Genomic DNA, 13,120 nt, shown 5'->3' with positions numbered 1-13,120 from the left:
AATCTGGAGTTTGCTTTCTCCTCCTTTTGTTTCACTGATGCAACAGAACACACCGAGGATGAACTGGGTAATAGCACTACCACCTCTTGATTTTAATCTCACAACCTTTGTGCTATGTTCCTCCCTGAAGCTCTGGCTCTTGGAGTTGCACACATAATCACATGGGAACACTGGTAAAATTTTAGCAAGAAGAACACCACTGGCCTCCTGTGTATGTCCAGAGGGCCCTGTTTTACAGGGAACTGCATGGTTTTGGTGATCAATTCAGAGTTTTCAAGTACCCAGCCAAAAGCAGCTGTTCTGAGCTTCCCCTTTGGCACACTGTCCAGGTACAGCCCTGCTGTAGAACACACCAGGTCCTGCCTCAGGGCACTCCCCTGCACTCAGCCACACTTTGGAAGGCTGAAAAATCCCAGAGAAAATACTTGGGACCACCTCTCATTGCTAAGAGACCCTACAATGCAGCAGTCCCACAAAAAAGCCCAGCCCAGAAGGTGAAGCCCAAGCTCCGAGCAAGTCCAGAGCACAGCAGAGAAAAGGAAAACCTCCACTGTGGTTTCTAACAAAGGAAGCTCTGCAAGGAGAGCTCCAGAGCCCTCACTCAGACAGAGGTGCAGCTTTGGGACACAGCCAAATCCAGTGTCTGGGCACAACTTGGGCACCAGCACCCACCTCCCTGAGCCCCAGCACCAAAGCTCAGCCCCTGGTCCCCACCATGAGAACATCTCTCCTTCCTGGCTGCACCAAGGGAGAACCCAGCTCCCTGCCAGCACAAGAACCCAGAAGAAATAAGTGTGGTTTTGTTTGCATTTCTGAGGTTTTAACCCCAACATTCTGGTTTTTCTGACGCTTTAGGTCTGAAGTTGACAAACAGAAGCAAAGTGTGGAAGCAGAAGTTCGAGCAAATTTCTGTCAAATTCACCAAACTTATAGCTCAGTGAGAGGAGAACATCTTTTTTGCTATTCCTCAAGGATATTTTGTTACTAAACTTACAGCAATTTATTTTTCTAACATTCCCCCAAGTGAAAGCAAGGTTTGGCAACTTGCAAGGCAGGAACAAATTTTTACTTTTCATTTTGCTAGGATAAAATTAATTTTGCTTGAGGGAAGGCAACTTTCAATTGGATTGAGGCTCAAGGAGGAACAGGAAAAAAAGGAAAACAAAACACTAAATCACTCATGTGAAGAGTGAATAGGATGCTGTATTTGCTTGGGAAGAAGGCCTTTCTAAACTCTGCAGTTCTCTGGACATGACAGCCCAGCAGAACTCCCACCACATAAAGCCCACCACGTGCATAAACAATAGAGAGGAAAGAGATCAGAATGCTCAGCTCCACCCTTGGGGGTCTGGGTGTGTGGTTCAGTGCCAAAGGGGCTCCAAAAACACAGCCACAAGTAAGTATTCAACAAGGGTTACCTGCTCCACAGCCAAGCACTACAAATTACACTACCATGAGCTGTGACTCACTGGAGAAATATTGATAAAGTTGCTTTTGAAATAAGATGAGGAAATGTAAAAAAAAAATAATTGCACAAAAACTTCTTTGGCTGTTTAATTTAAGCACTTTTATGCCTGAGGGTCTAAATGAATACAGGGAGACCTTTTTGTTCCTGCAGCAATCAAGTATTTCCTGCCATTACTGATAATGACTTTAAAACAGCACATTTAAGCACGGCTGTTACTTTATTTGCAGCCTTTGTGAGGTGGAGTGGAAGTGCTAAAGAGGGGGAGGAAAGAAGGTGATGACAGCTCATCAGAGGAAGCATATGTCTGGTGAGGAGCTGGCACAGGGACCTGGGCACCCCCTCCCACCTGAACCTCCAGACATGTGACATGCCACCCTGACACAGCCCCAGAGCCTGTCACCTTCTGGCAGCTAATGAAAGAAAGAAAGAAAGAAAGAAGAGCAAGCTTTGGAGCTCCTCCAGTGCAATTTGAGCTCTGAATCCGGCAGCACAGGGACCTGACCCAACATTAAACCAGCTTAATCCTTTTTCTTGGCTTCTAGTGGGTGAATCACATTTCTGAACAGGACTGGGTGAGTAAATGATACTTTGCCTGAATTGACACAAGTCATTCTCACTCCTTCCTCGTCATCTTTTGCATGAGCTGAAACTGTCAAACATGGCCCAGAATCACAAGTGTTTCATTTAAACTGTATCACTACTCCAGTGAATAAACTGTCCAAATTGTTTTTGCCCATCTCTAGTTCCTTCACGTGGATACTACAAGGACAAGGGGATGGATAGGAGACAGCAGACACTGCCATGAGAAGCCACCAAGATCCAAGAGGGAGGGGACAAGCAGCCCTGACTGCAGGGCTGGACACTGAGAGGAGAGGCACCAAGAGACAAGAGGCTCCTTAGAAAAGACAGCAGGCTGCTCTGTGGTTCTGCTTCCACAGGCACTCAACACAACCACAATCAGCCACAGGACCAGGCCAGAGCCCATGATGGGCATTTCTCAGAAAAAGGCCAAAAAAACAAAACAAAACAAAATCCTAAAAATGGTCTTTAGGCTGGAATCAGTCCATTTCGCCACTTTAATATTTCTACAGTTTTTGTTGCAATGGCAAAGAGAGCAAAACCCCCACTATCTGGAGCAGTTCTGATGATGAAATGATGCTAGATAGGTCATTGGATAAACCATTAGGAAATGAAAGCAGCAGTTGGCAAATGTCATGGCAGGCACTCAAATGAGCCTGCAATCACCCGAGCAGCTAAAGGACACAGATCCTCCCTTTAGCAGGTCAAGGTGTGTTTATTGCCAACACAGCACAGAAGCCAAGCACTGCAAAAAACCACAGCACATTTTAACAGGAGGCATTCCACTCCCCTCCACCAGCAGGTGAGGTAAAACTGCTTTCTTAAACAATCCATTTCTGCCGTGCTGCAAGGTGTTTATACAGGTTCACTTGGGAAGTAAGCAGGAAAAAAACTCTTTTTCAGGCAGCCTTTCCCTCCTGACACCTGCTCAAGGGAAAGAGAAGCACCTGCAGGCCAGCACAGTTGATGCTGAAGGGAGGTTTGAGCTCTGCAGATTCCCAGGTCACAAGGGCCCCCAGCCTTTGGTTACACAGCACTCATGCATTATGCTCAGCAACAGCACCACAAACTGCCCCAGTTTCCCTGAGCAGCCCTTGGAGAAGGCAAAGCAGCCATGCCTGGTGAAACCCCAAGTGCTGTGCCACGATTTGGGACCTGATCCAAAGGGAAGGGCTGTGCTGCCCTGGGATTGAGCTTTCCAGCAGCTCTGCCTGACAAGCACAGTTCCTGCTGCCAGGGCTGTGCCAGGATTTGAGCCACCCTACTCCTGGCCACACTTTCAGACATGAAAGCACAGCTAACAGCACTTTGCTCTCTGCTGCTGCAGGATGACAGGCAGCACCCCTGTCACTGATGTGCCCATGCCCTCCTGCCAGCTCTTTTACTCACTTGTTTGCTGAGCAGCACAACTGATGCATCCTTGCAGGTCACCCTCAGCCCTCTGAGCTCAACAGGTAACTCCCACAGACACTGAATTTTGGGAGTGGAACACTCCCAAATGCTTCTGACTGCCACCTGGCCTAACACCAACAGTACTTAACACTACTTAATGTTATTTGCATTTGCAGTGTGAAAACCCAAACAAAATCGACAAAACCACAGGCAGGACCTTAACTCTGTCACTTTCACTTCCTTTCTGCACTACTTTGCATCAGTTTCTACTACAGAATGCCACATCATGACAATTTCAAGAGGAAACAGTAATTTCACAGATCTAGGTATTTCTGCTTTCTCTCTCCTGAGAAAACACAGGGTGCTCAGTAGTTATTGTTCTACTTTCTGAAAAAAGCGGGGGGGAAACCCAGGAGAAATAAAATCTCCCACAAATAAACTCACCACAAATAAAATCTCCCATGCTTCCTACAGACCATTCTATTTGGTGAGGGCAGCAGGAACAGCTGCAATAGTGAAACAGAAGGTGCTGAGCACAGTGGGGGAAAATATTACTGCCAGTTGCTGATGTGAGGCTGCAACACTGGGTCTGCACTGTGCTAAAGTTATGCAAACAAGCAAAAATTGAGGAAGAAGAATTTTTGTACAAGTTTTTGCTGTCTAAAAAAGACCATAATCATCCATCTGTCCAGAAATGTTATTAAGGATTATGGCAGAGGAAAAATTATAGGCAGAGAAGTGCAGCCAGAACTGGATTTGTTAGAATTTCTCCTGGGGCATGTAACCTACATTAGTCCTGAAGAACAGAGAAAAAAACCCTTCCCCTCCTCTCCCCAAAACTTGAGGAAATGCATTTATGGACTTAAAAATAAGCAAGTCTTGGCAGTAGAGATGTGAGGAAGCCACCAGCAGGACTGAGGAGCTGGAGGCAGCTTTCATTCCTACCTGGCTCAGTGCAGTTTCTGATGTAGAGCTGCTGTCCCCCATCCTCTGGAACGTCACTCACGTTCTGCTCACGTGCCTGCAGGAGCTGCCGCCCGCTCCACTTGTCACCATCTCCCACAGAATAGCTCAGGGCATCATAACCTGAAGGAAAAGAGCAGTGGACACGTGAGGAAAGGCAACTCCTGATCATCTTGAAGCAGCCAGAACATTTCCATTTTAAAAGGTCCCGTGCCCCCTCGGGTTTGAAAGGGCAGTGGTTCTAAGCCCACTGGAATGGACACTGCCAGCAGCTCCCCATCCCACGGGAGCCAGGTGCATTCCTCCACAGCTCCTGAAGTTCATCCTAGGAGAGCATCTCTGCTTTCCCACCCAGCACCATCTGACTGAAGCCAGAGCATGCCTTTGGCTCATTTCCACACCTCCAGTAACAAGAAATATCCGTGAACACGAGGGGCAGAACTTGTCTCACTACCTTTGACTCACTCAACCCTTGCTCTGCTTCCCCTTCAGCTTTTCCTTGGTGCTGCTAAGTGAAGCTCTGTTTTAGCAATGTCAACAAGACAGCTGGCTGATTTCTACAATATTCCTGGCACAAGGCTGGTCAGCCCTGGACATGCCATGTCTGCCTAATCAGCTGGACAAACGTGCTCATGTGTCAGTTCCACGCCTCCTATGCTGGTTCAGATTCAAGGGAGGAAGAAAAAACCCTTCTTTTTTTTTTTTAAGCCAGAAGATACCCACACACCAAATCAGCCTACTTGCAATGGAGACCTTGCAGGCCTCCAGTAACAAACAGCATCTGAGAGGGATTTCCTCCCACCCATTAATCCCCTTCCCTACAAGCAGAACATGGGCTCTCTCACAAGGATTTCTGAATTATTCCCAGTTCTGTCCACTACTTTGGAAACAGATCACAGGCAAAAAAGCAGTGGGGTAGAGATTCAAATCTTGGGCCAATGCCTCACAGGGTGATTAAGGACAAAGGAAAAGGTTCTTTGCAGGTTCCAAGCCTTGTGTTAGGTTCCCTGGCACATCCAGTTGAGAGGGCTGCCCAACCTGAGACTCGTCTGCCTTGCACAGATCATGCTCTGCTCAGGCCACTCCATGCCATGCCAGGAGGCAATGTTTGGGAAAGGGCTGCCTGGGAATCTGCATCCCAGGCCATCAGCAGTAAATGGGACCAATTCTCTCAGGATACACAGGAGTCATCTAGGGGCATGTTTGGGGGAAGAGCCTAAAGCAGCCTGAAGTACCCCTGTTTTCTAAGCAAAAAAACCCCATTTACCTTGGTAAACCAAATGCAATCATTTGAAGCTTCAAACACTTTGTCCTTTCAATGCTTTACAAATGTTAGAGAATGGAATTTGCTGTCAGTTTAGTCTGTGAGCACCAGTAAGATTAAGCTGATGGAAGCGGGCGGGCTGCATTTCCAAGAAGGAGCACAAGCGGTAATGCAGCATCAGGGATCTCCCCTAACAACAAACACTCTGGTAGCCTGAGCAAAGCAGTTTCAGTTCCACATACAAGCTGCTTTCAAAGCAGAGGAACTCTTTTCCAAGCCAGAGAGGCTTCTCTGTGTCACTGCATGGAGCAATGGCATGAGGGAGGGAGGACACAGAGACTGCCACGGCCCCTGACCTCAGGCAGAGCCTCTGCCTCTCTCGGGTGGCAAACTCTTCCAAGCGAGGGGTAAAGAAGAACAATGTCATTTAAGGTGACTTTGGAAGGGGAAAAGCTTAATTTGGCAATAGGAGTGTTTACAAAGGCTACATCCAGCATTGGCAAAAATCAGAGTAAATAGCAGTGGACCTGGTCCACGGCCGAGCCCAACGCAGTGACTGACACCAGGAAAAGCTCTCCTCTGGCACCTCCAGGCTGGAACAGGGCCAGCTGTCTGTCCCACAGCAGAATTTGCAGCCCACCACCCCTAAAATCCTGCCTAGGGCATCTCTATTCTAAAACAGATTTCACTCAACAGAGCAATAGAAAATAGAAGTTAGAGATGAGCCTTTTTCAGAGCTTTGGCCTTCCAAGGATTTCCCTGTGAAAACAGGGACACATGGAGATTTTAACCTTGCTAACAAGGACACTCAGTGACACATAAGAGGGTCCCTGTGGTTTCCCCATGTGCTGGCACCAGTCTCCTTGTGGTGTGGTGGAGGCTGCTCAAGCCTGCCCTGCTTTAGGTGCTGGCACAAGGCACAAGCACCAGGGGCATCACCTTGGCCACAGAATTCCACAGCAGGGCTGCCAGGCCACCACCACCACGGCCAAACTCTTCTTCCTAAGGAAAAGCAGGAAAACTTATAAAAAAGGAAGCTAACAGTTTTCTTTCTCAACTGTAGCTATTCAGGATTGGATGATTTTTAATGGGAACCAGAACAAAGAGTTTTCTTCATTTTCTCAGCAGAGGTAAAGACTGATAAACATCCTGCCTCAGCTGCAGTGCCATTTTGGGCTAGTGAGATGGAATGCTGTTCTTATTAATGTTCTAGCTGCTGGCTTCATAGTAAAGCAACACTGTGACACCCTCTAAAGCTCTGGTACAATGAAGAGTTTTTCCAAAGTTCTGTACCATAGCGTATTTCAAAGAGAGAGAATTACTTTTCCAAGCACTGAACGTTGCAACAAGGTATTTTCCACAACTCCACAATTACCCAGCACCAGTTTTACATTACACACTCAGAACCCAGGTTCTGGAGAGCTTGACTTGCACTTCCTCCCCGAGATATTCCCATGGACAATAAGCCCATGAGTCATTTTTCCCTGTCTTTGTGCCTGCTCTGCATTTCATAACAGGACTAAGACAATGCAGACGCTGCATTTCGAGCAGCCTCTTTCCATAAGACAGGGAGTGCACGAGCGTGTGCTTGCCGGGAGCTCCTGTCCCTGCAAGACTCAGCCTCTCCAGCAACACTGCTCACCTGTTCCACTTATGAGCATGGAAGTGAGGTGGAGTGGAAAAAAGGACGGATCAGACAGCTCAAAACTCCTGGAAAGGCTCTGTGTGTGACCCAGATCTCCACGTGGGAACTCAGGAGCTCCTTACGCTATTCCAGATGGCTCTGGCTGGAGTTTACAACTTTCAGTGCTGCAGAAACACAGCCAAACTCATCCTGGCTGCACTTCCCAGCACGAAGAACACCACCTTACAATGCTGAACAACATCCTCACGTTCCCCAACTGCACTCTGATCTCACAGGCACATTTATTTTCAGCAACAAGCAAGGCACAGGAACCCCAATGAGATGGAACAGCAGACACCCAGCTCCTGCAGGGTACAAAGCAGGCTGGTGTGGAAATGGGGGTCCCATGGGACAGGGAGCTCCAAGAAGTCAAAGGAGACAAGAGCAGCCAACCCCAGAGCTGGAAGAGGAGAAAAAACTCATCCACTGCAGTGGAGGGTTCGGCTCAACAATGCTGAGGTGAAGAAAGGCAACAAAGATGGAAAAGTGCTTGTGAGCAGCCAACTGGAGCAGGGAAGAGCTGATGGGCAGGGGGCTGGAGCAGGGAAGACCTGACAGGCAGGGCCTTTCTCTGGCACAAAGCACTGCTGCACAGGAGAGCTGGCAGGTATCCACAGCTCCCACTGACAATAAACTACTTTCTATGCAAACTGTTGGCCAGAGCCAAAAACAGCACAGCTTTTCCGAAATATGCTTGCCCTTCCTCCTCTCTCGTCTGTCCCTTTTATCTATTGTTCTCATGGTGGCAGCTTTGGGTTTTGGAGGGTTGGTTTCACAACCAGCTGAATTATCTCTGTCTCCCTGAATCGTTCCTGCAGTTATTACAACAGGGAAATATTTTGGGGGAAGAAAAAAAGCTGGAACAAGCATGAGCTTCTGCATAAGCCAACACAGAGGTGGAGAGCAGTGGTGTGGTGGCCTGAGGACAGAATGAGGAGCCCTGCTGGAAGATCAGCACACAGCTGAAGGAGCTGCAGCCCTGCTCCACAGCTGCCCTCCCACAGCCCTGTCCCTGTGGCCCCAGACCCTCAGGGACATGTCCAGTGAGCCCCTGCACCACCAGACCTACTGCAGACAGCCACCACCAGGATCTGAGCTTGCGATTGCATAAACAGGTCATAAATGGATTAGCCCTTTGCCTAGGCTGGTTTGGGAGATGCTTTTCTTCCAAAATCATCAGCAGGCAGGACCATAAATATAGCATCCTCAGGGGAAAAAAAATCCCAAACAACAAAAGCCCCAGAAATCCTACACCTGGCTTTGACAAGCAGCCTGCTCCTTACACCTGATTTCAAAGCTGTATTTCCATGGATTTCAAAGCTGTATTTCCATGGATTTCAAAGCTGTATTTCCATGGCTCCTGACCTATATGGAAAGGTGCAGAAGGGCAGGAAAGCACACGGCTGATAATACCTGTACCACAGGAGTGAGGCACAGAAGCAGAGCCAAGCTGCAGGCAGCACCCAAGCAGGGCAGGGTCCCTGCACCAACAGCCCCTCACCACACACCCTCTGACATATTTTCTATGTCAACATCAGTAGGAAAAAAACCCACAGCCCCCACAAAACCTACAGCTCCCCAGACCCCCAGGGAGGCTCCCCAGCTCCCTCCTAAGGAGTACAGAGCCCACTGAGGGTCCCACAAAGCTCCTGCCCCTCCCAGCCCAGCACTGCTCTCAACAAAGCCCAGCTGGAGTCGGGAGGGCAGAGCACACTCCGAAGGTCCAACAACAGCTCCACAGTTCTCATGGCAACAGCAAAATGTGACTTTTGGTTTATTTTAACTCTGAAAAGCTGCCCAACCTCTGGAAGTGAAATTTCCACACGCATGCTGCTGGGGCCTGCCTCTGCTCCACCCTGAGAGCAAAGAAACTTCAAGGACAGGCAGAGCTCAGCAGAAATGCACTCATGGCTCATCAAGCTCCAGGTGAAGTGCCTGCACCACCTCAAACAGCAAAGCCCAGGGGATGGAAAAGTATCCCTGCAAGAGATGAACAGACTCCCCAAGAACTCCTTGGTTCCTGCATCCCAGAGGATGCTGGATTAAGCTTAGTTAAGTGAAGATAAAATTCTGTCAATCATTACCTTCTGTGTTGTGCCAAAAACTGTTACTGAAAATGTCATTATTCCAAGCTTCCATGATTGTTCATTACCAGTTTGTACAGCAACTTATGTTTTCTCTAGTATTTGTATCAGTTTGACCATGAAATTGACCATTCTGTTCTTCTTGATCTACAATAAAGTGCAAAAGGAAGCCAGTAAAAAAGTTCTGCACCTGGTAAAAAATACCACTTTTTACTTCTCCCTGTCACAGCCTCGTGTGACTCGGCTCCTCTCTAAAGTAAACAGGGTTTTACTTCTCCTGACAATGTTTTCATGCTTCTACAAACTCCCCAGTTTTACCACAGACATCCCTCTGTGACCCTGCCCAAATTCAGATAATTCTCAAGGCAGCAGCTTCCTGCTGGTCTGTACAACAGCTCTGGGTACTGTGATTCTCTGCTCTGGTTTCTCAGGGATATCTCACTCCCTGCTGCCACTCTCATCCCATTAGCATTTCACCTGGCACAGTGCAAAGTCTGGGCACTGCTGGCACCGTCTCTGTGCTTCACAGCCCTGGACTGCCCGCCGTGATTTCCAGAGCTCGCTGGCACAGCACTGGCACTGTCACATTTCCTGAAAAATCCCTTCACCAGGATTTCTCCTGGGAAGCTGAGAAGCTTCAGAGAAAAAGGAAAACCAGTATTATCTCATTTTTTCCCTCCTGTGTTTTGCTGCTTTGGAATGTGGTCTGGAGAGTGTTTACCAACAGGTGCATGTTTGATTGGTTTCATGTGAATTATTTTTACTTAATGACCAATCACCATCAGCTGTGGCAGACACTGAGGAGTCAATCCTGAGTTTTTATTATTCATTCTTATTAAACCTTCTGTCTGTATCCTTCTCTTTCTTTAGTATAGTTTTAGTATAGCATTCTTTAATATAATATAATAAAATAACAAATCAGCCTTCTGAGAACACGGAGTCAGATTCCTCATCTCTCACCTCGTCCTGGGGACCTCACAAACACAACACAACACGTCTCCCCTGACAGAGCTGCTGCCCTTTCCTTCTGCCTTCTGTCCCAAGCATGGAACAGTCTCCTGACACCAGCCAGAAAACTGCTTTTGCCTCCTCCTGCTCTTATGGCTGTCACAGAGGAAAACTGCAGGAGTAGGTGAAGCAGCATCCTTCACACTACCCTGCTGCAGGCGCCAATGCTTTCCCCCTTGCCCCAAATAAACAGAAATGAACTTTTCAGAGGCAGAAAGGGAGATGGAGAGCAAATTCCCCTTTCCAACACATCCCTGAGGCAGCTCCCCTCCCTGACAAACTCCTTCCCGTGCCTCTCGCCCTCATCCCTGCTCCCAGTGAGGGATGCCAGGGAATCCTAAAGCACATCCAGAGCCCCTGCTCTCTCCCTTTCCCACATTCCACTAGCAAACCCTGCTCACAGAAGGCAGGAGTCACAGCAGCAGGGCTGTGCTACAGGTGGCTGCACATCTGGGTCATCCCTATCAAAACCATCCATCACGATTTCCCTTCCTCATGGTAGACAAGAGAGGAGAAAAAAAAAGAGCAGCAATGAATTAATCTCCAGCTGAATTTCCATCACTAACAGAGCTACTTTTTATACCATTCCAAGATCCTGTGGCTGCTTGAACCTGGCAATCATGACCTTACAAGGCTGGAAAAGGAGCACTTGAGAGCCTCACTGTTACCAGACAGACCCTTGTTTCTCGGAAGGATTGGGTAACGTGTTACAGAAAGAGCTAACTCTCTGGAGAAGGCATTTATCTTTTTAAAAGCAGTGAAAAAAAAACAGTTTTTCACTTTTAAAAGCAGTGAAAAAACAAAGTGTATTTCAAGCCCCTGTGACAGGGGTGAATACCTGGGGTTTGTGCTCAGGAGCTGAGCAGTCACTGCTCCTTCCCCCCACATTTATGAATTTCTCTCCTAATTTTGAGCTGACGCAGTGGGAGGAAAGACGGTTTTGGGTCAGATGAAATGTTTTAGTGGAATAAAATATTTCATTTTGGTTTGCTCTCTTTTACACTTCTAGCTAAATAGAATTCTGCAGAATTCAATTTAGTCTGAAAATACCATGAAAATGTGCTGGGAAAAGAAACCAAAAAAAACCAAACCCCAAAAAAAAAACCAAAACAAAAAATGGGGGAAGCCATGACTTTATCCCAGTTAAATTGAAAAGTGACACCCTTGTAGCTTTGCCTGAACAATTTCTATCAGTGTCCAAGGCCAGGCTGGACAGGGCTTGGAGCAACACGATTTAGTGGAAGGAGCACTAAAAACAAGCCACCCCTTCCAGGAAAGAAAGAAAAGGAAAAAAAGACTGTCATAAGCCCTGTCTCCCACTCTGGTATCTCTGATGATAGGGGAAAGATCACAAAAGAGATTTTTTTCATGCTTTTCTCCACAAAAGATGATGAAAAAACTGGATCTTGCATAAAAGTAAACAAGAATGAAGGATGAAAAGACAATTTCTCCTGTCCTTTTGCCCTACATCTCCTTTCCCCTTGTGTTTCCCTGTACTACCACCACATGAATCTGTAATTGGTATTTGTTTAATTGCTGTTATTTACTGCTTCCACAGAGCTGGAAAGGCACTTGGGGAACAGAGACAAGTCTCAGCCCCAGACAAGACACTGGCTCTGGTATTTAACTCCACTGTTTGGTACCAAGTCTGGATTTGCTGCCCAAAAGCATTCCTAACATGGGGAAAATTCACTGACAGCCAGCCCTCCCAAGCAGTGCAGAGCTCCAGGGACAGAGTGAAAGGACAGGGATAAAATATAGCAGGACAGGAGTGTGGAGGAGCTGGGAATTGTGAAACAAGCAGCTGGGGACAGAGGTGTGAACCCAGGCCTGGCAGAGGGAGCACTGGAAATTCCCCTTTTCCTGCATCTGCTCAGAAAACCCCTGAGATGATTCTTGTCAGTGCTGAGAACATGCCTGTAACTGATGCTGTGCCTTCCTCCCCAGCAAAACTGAGTTCCTGACACCAAAGCAGCTTGGTTCCCAGGAATTAACAGCTGGAATTAACATGGGAGAGCAAGGCGCAGGTTCCCTGTGGTCCTGTTCCCTGTGGTCCTGTTCCCTGCCACTGGCCAGCACATGGATCTGGTGGCTCTGAGAGCAGGAGGGAGCACCCGGGACCCTGAGCATCCTGGTGGAAAGCCTGCCTCCACACCCCTCTGTCACCACAAACAGTGCCCCCCACTGCACAGGGGTTCCTGCCCTCCTTCAGACCCATCTGTATGTCCCCAAGCCAAGCTGAAAATCACCTTAGTGACAAGAGAGTGTTTCCCTCAGGTAGCCACTCCATTAAATATTGAAAGAGCTATTACCTTTCGGGGATGCCAGTACACTGGCTGTGTCCATTATTTATAACATAATGGTATTCATTATGCATTTTATCCCATGCTCCTATCTGCTGATCTCATAACAGGCCCTTATACACAATTTTAAGCAATTAATCCTACCTTAATTACAGACAAATATATCTATAAGCCTCAGGACATCTCTTTCTAACATTTATTAGGAGTAAGCAAACATATCTAGAAATAAATCTGGTAGTCAGGGAAGAGAGGGACGTGGCCAAGCAGCCTGCGAATCGCAGAGCTGGAGCCAGGCACATTGCAGTTAAAATTGCCAGCTTGGGCTAGCTGGAAAAAGTAAGTCCTGTCCTGCCACAGATCCCTCCCGTGACATCC

General features: G+C 47.6%; 1 protein-coding gene across 2 annotated transcripts in view; it reads right to left on the bottom strand.

Moving 5' to 3' along the window:
- The window catches only part of SLC24A3 (solute carrier family 24 member 3), a 99,915-nt gene that overhangs the window by 77,406 nt on the left and 9,389 nt on the right, over positions 1–13,120 (bottom strand). For both annotated transcript variants that reach the window (XM_066547751.1, XM_066547752.1), the window contains exon 2: positions 4,385–4,525. The gene's annotated coding sequence lies outside the window, so the exon portion shown is untranslated. The remainder of the gene's footprint in view (positions 1–4,384; positions 4,526–13,120) is intronic.

Source organism: Molothrus aeneus, chromosome 3 (genome assembly GCF_037042795.1).
Source record: "Molothrus aeneus isolate 106 chromosome 3, BPBGC_Maene_1.0, whole genome shotgun sequence".
NCBI classification, from domain to species: Eukaryota; Metazoa; Chordata; class Aves; order Passeriformes; family Icteridae; genus Molothrus; species Molothrus aeneus.
Note: the sequence above shows the minus strand (reverse complement) of the source record. Positions and strands in the feature narration are given on the sequence as shown.